Here is a 5403-nt window from a genome sequence, read left to right as displayed (position 1 = left end):
ACCCCCAGAGACGCTGAGCGTCCGTGGGCGGGACATAATCGCAGCGTTTATCCAATGACCGTCTAGTTTCAAAGCACTGAAAAAAAACGTTCAAAGCAGCCCCATTGAAGTCAATGGACGCTGGGCTTCAATGGGGAAATGCACTGTGACGCTACGGGAATGTATGAGAAGTAAATCAAGTCAGCCGACCTGCTATATGATATAGCAGGTCGGCTGACTTGATTTACTTCTCATAGCCTATATCTAACTGATTCTGAACGAATTCGTCTTTGAGATGAACGTTTTCTAACGCATTTTTAGTCAATAAAATGTTAATACAATAGTACGTAATTTTACCATTAATTTTGTGACATTATAGGGGAAGCTGAGCTTCCCTTGCAGTCTTAAAGAAATCGCCACTGTTCAAAAGGTAGGCTAGGTCTGCATTATTCAATACTGACAACTTATGAACATTTAGCCAGGAACATGTAAGCTACCTGTTTATTGCCACAGGGTGAGATTTGTGAAGCAAGAACTTATGCATTTGAAATGTTTTCAGAACTTGAATTTTGGCCCCAGATTGTTTCTGCATGTTTTAAGTCATACCAGTTTAAACATTACATCGTTTTTTAAACCATTCAAGTGCAATAAGCTGTAGTCAGTTAACTGCATTTACTCCGTAACAGAGTTTCCTTGCATTTAACCCCTTCTCAAACACAAAATATTGTGATAGATATTAAATTATTCTGTCTGTATCTTGTAATTTGCTTTATTTTAAAGTACTAATAAAATATGAATTGTGCTACTCAGCATTTTATTTAATATACCAATATATTTCATATACAAATCACAAATGGCAATATATGTTTTGAGTTCCATATATGCAATACTATAATACAACTTGAGTGAGTAACCTTCTGCACACAACGTTTAATATGAAAGGTATGTTCACAGTTGCATATAGTTAAAACATGGAAATCATGGATCTGCCAAATCTGTTTGGCAAGTAGTAACAAACCTATACATTTGTCATTCAATGAAAAGAAATAAAGCAATGATAATAAAACACATACCATGTTGTCATTTAAACAATTTTTAAATATCAAAAAATATCGGTAGAAATTAACCTTGTCATCTCAAGAATTAGTATCATTAACTGCTTTTGAATAAACATTTACAGTTAAATGTTAAAAGCACCTATGAGTTAAAAATCGAAATACAGTACAATTGAAAAAAGCTTATTAAGTCGTGCAGTGCAACTTAAAATATATCAGATGTTACCCTAGACAACAAAACCAGTCTTAAGTAGCACATGTATATTTGTAGCAATAGCCAACAATGCATTGTATGGGTCAAAGTTGTCAAAAATCATTAGGATATCAAGTAAGGATCATGTTCCATGAAGATATTTTGTAAATTTCCTACCATAAATACATCAAAATGTAATTTTTGATTAGTAATATGCATAGCTAAGAACTTTACTTTAAAGGTGATTTTCTCAAATTTTTTTTTTTGCACCCTCAGATTCCAGATTTTTAAATATTGTCCTATCCTAACAAACCATAGATCAATGGGAAGCTTATTTATTCAGCTTTCAAATAAAAATCTCAGTTTCAAAAAATTGACCCCTATGACAGGTTTTGTGGTCCAGAGTCACAAATTAAGACTGAACAGCAATGTAATATGAAGTTTTAAAGTTTAAAATCAAACTTATTATGCATTTAAAAAAGTAAAATTGTTTCACTGTAAAATTTTACTGTAATTTTACATATTAGCTATACAAACCTAAAAACTTAAGTTACCTGACTGATAGCTTAAAGGTAAAGATAGGTTAAAGTTCCCCCACAAATGAAAATTTGCTAATATGCTCACCCTCAGACCATCCAAGATGTAGTTCACCAAACTGGAATTATCCGAAACAGTTCACGACTCAAGCATCACAAATCTAAAATACCATATATGATCCTGTGATGCTGGCTTTTGCCAACTCATTCAAAGCTCCAATTACTCCAACAGTACATTGAACTGAGGAAACCGTTCTGACTCAGAAGACAGATATACTGGTTAGTGAACGTTTTTATAGTTTCTCTTTGTATATGTTGAGGTGATGAAGACTAGTTCATTCACTTTATATGCTCCTAAACATACATAATAATATAACTGCATATAGCCTATGCTTTGCCTTTGCAAGATTACATAAACAAACAAACTACTGAACTGAACCAGTTCAAAGAAACAAATTGTCCGAAAGAACCAGTTCACAGAAAATGTATGTGAATTACAAAAATCTTCTTTACTTTTGTACATCAACCTTCTCTACTCTTACCTATCTTGGATGGCATGAGGGTGAGTAAATTAACAGCTAATTATTTTTTTGGGGTAAACTATCCCTTTTCATACTACAAATAGGGTGAATCCATTATTGAGATGAAATAAAAATAACCAATGAGGCAAAATGCAAAGATTTACCACATGTTATGCCTCTGCCATAATGCTGCGTAATGCTACAGAAACAGACACGTTGGAAACTTGCCTTAAGGCAATAAAGGTTCTTAGCTTTCAAATATAGTGGCCATTCACATAAAAGGGTCATTTATCATTAATGATAGACAAAAAATATCTCTTTAGGATAGAAATCCTTTGGCAATCAGTATGAATTTGCTCAGAAATTATGGGAAATAGACCTCAATCTATACTTCTATCCCTTCTTTTGGTAACATACTGAATAGAACATGTGAATGTCAGAGGTTAGGTCAAGTGGGGGAGAGAGAAGCTTATACTCCCCATTGTGTTTTTTCCACCAAAGGTAGGTCATGCCGTTGTCTGTGGCAGGAGAGCTGCAGTGATCCAGGGACACATGAAGCCAAGAGTCTTTGATGATCTTTTCCGATTTCACATCGACCTGCCAAACAACTTTCAACACTACATGACGCTGATGATTTTCAAGTGCCACACTCTCCACTTTGCCAAAGAACACTAGAATCACACACAAATAAGACAAGATAATTTAGTTTGCTTAAAAAAAAAATGTTATTTAGTATTTCAGGTTGCAAAACAAATGTTCAACAAATGAACATCACCTGTTTTATTGCACATTTCAGGGATCAGGTCCATAAGTGGTTTAAGTCTGTATTGTGCAGGAGGGCTGTTAGGCTTTGATGTAGGTTTGAGATGTTCAGCACAGCAGCTCCAGAGGGATGTGTTGTAGTAGTAATGCCCACAGCAACTGTGGTTTGGTTTGGTGTCATAAATTATGGTATTGGTTGAGGAAGAACAGCAAGTTTGAGTCTCATCAGACTCCAGCAATAGGTTTCCACAGCACTCTGCTTTTCCTTGAAAATGGGTTAGGTTGTAGAGATGACCAGAGCAGCATCTCAATAACTGGTTGTGGTGGTCATAGACATCTGAACCGCAACAAAAATTGCCATTCATCTTGTTGTGGCTAAACAGAAATAAGTTGGAAAGAAAAGTCATTCAACAGCCAACACAGAAAGTGCCACAGAATAGCTTTTACAGGCTATTAGTGGTTAAAAAATGATTGAGGGTTTATGGGGTGGCCTGGATGACTGAGAGAATCCCATTCTAAAACTAGGGATGCAACAACACAATTTTTTCAAATCCAATCTGATCCAGAAAATTCTGAGTACTGGGCAATTCTGGCAGAACAAGAAACACTATAAATAATCTTTCATTGTGCATTATGCGCAAATGTATTATAATAAAAAAAACTCCAATACAGAGCAGCACAAAGCGCTTATGTGCATCCCGTGTGCAGAATGATGTGCTTGAGGCAACACAGAGTCAAAGTGCGCAGCTCCACGTATAAAAGTTGAAAGCACAAAAGAAAGAGATATTGATGCGTAGTTTATTAAATATGTGTGACAATTTGAGCCTTTTCTTTTAACAGTTTTAAAGGGGTGCTATTATGCTTTTTCACTTTTTGAACTTTAGCCAGTGTGTGGTGTGTATGTTTGGGCATAAAAAACATACAAAGTTTCAAATCTCAAAGTCCACTCCAAACGGAGATATTTAGTTTTAAAAAATCCCTTTTCAAGAACTACAGCGAAACGACTTGTTTGGACTACAGTGTTTGTTTTCTGCATGCAATGATGTCACAACGCGGTATCCCGCCTACTGAAATTCAATTTCGTTGGCGGGTGGGGGATTCGCCTAACTTTACCCATGTATTAAGGACAGCCGCTTTTGGGATGCTACAGCAAGCTGTAGGTTGGCTCATTTAAACACAGCTTTAACTAAAGGGTCTGCTCCGGTAGCTGTGCTTAAGCCGCGCCGTTCACGTGTGTTGAACAGAGGGTCCAAAGACACGCAGATCCGCAGCTGATGTAAACACGAACATTGACTAGTGATCTTCCGTGGACGTGTCGGAGCCTCGCCTAGACGTGCAGTGTGTGGTAAGATATTTATTCATCATACAGTGTAGATAACTTCACTAGCCTTATGGTTTCGGGCATGCAAATAATTAAATACATTAGCACAATAATGATAATATCACGTATCATCGCATGCTGACGATAGGTTAAACAATAGCGTATTATTTACTCACCCTTCATGCATCCTAGGTGTATATGATTTCCTTCTTTCAGACGAATGCAATCGGAGTTATATTAAATCAATTCTGGCACTCATAGAACAGCATAGACTGAAAATACGTCGATCCATAGTAAAAAAAGTGCTTCACATGGCCCTGGGGCGGTCGGTAAAAGCCTTCTTTAGCAATCAGATGTGTTTTTGTAAAAAAAATATCCATATTTAAAACGTAAGAATCACTTTAATCTAGTTTGCTGCTTTGGGTTGGGGCGTAGCAGGGTGGAACGCGGTCTACACTGTGTGCCAATCACAACGCAGTGGGACTTCTGACCAATCACTATACATTTGGTTTTGCGGAAGGCGGAAACCCCGAACTAATCGAGCCGTTTGTGCCAGCCTGGGGAGAAAGCTATTATAATAATCTAAATAATGTGAAAAATAATGCATTTTTCAAACAACTAAGCATGAGAGCATGTTCAAGGACACCCCAAAAACAGAATAAAGACTTTGTAAAGGAGCATAATAGGACCCCTTTAAATCTCAGTTATTGAGCGCTCTTGAAGAGAGTTTTACCGTTTTGACTCTAGTAACGGAACGTGACATGCAGTTTAAATGCTGAATGAATGGAGGATGACAGACAGATGCAGCGGACAGAAGAATTTATGTCAACTTAATTTTAACGATTTAAATATTCATCTGTACCACACACTATGAAAAGGCTTCAGAACACTTGGACTTTGACTGGTGCTTTATAATGTTTTTGTGCTTTTGTGGGTCTTAACACTAACACAAAATAGTATACGCAAAGTATCAGAAAAAAACAATTTTTTACGACTGAAGATCCATCTTGGATCTTGGATGACATTGGATGACATC

The 5403-nt window shown here is 36.6% G+C and overlaps 1 long non-coding RNA gene across 1 annotated transcript; it reads right to left on the bottom strand.

The window, feature by feature from the left end:
• Positions 1-776: 776 nt before the first annotated feature.
• On the bottom strand, positions 777-3471 carry LOC141345954 (uncharacterized). Its single transcript, XR_012357114.1, has 2 exons — positions 3060-3471; positions 777-2955 (listed from the first exon to the last, which is right to left on the bottom strand). It is a non-coding gene; the product is annotated as an uncharacterized lncRNA (long non-coding RNA).
• Positions 3472-5403: the final 1932 nt, after the last annotated feature.

Source organism: Garra rufa, chromosome 11 (assembly GCF_049309525.1).
Source record: "Garra rufa chromosome 11, GarRuf1.0, whole genome shotgun sequence".
Taxonomy (NCBI): domain Eukaryota; kingdom Metazoa; phylum Chordata; class Actinopteri; order Cypriniformes; family Cyprinidae; genus Garra; species Garra rufa.
The sequence above is the reverse complement of the archived record's forward strand: the minus strand, read 5'-3'. Positions and strand labels throughout refer to the sequence as shown.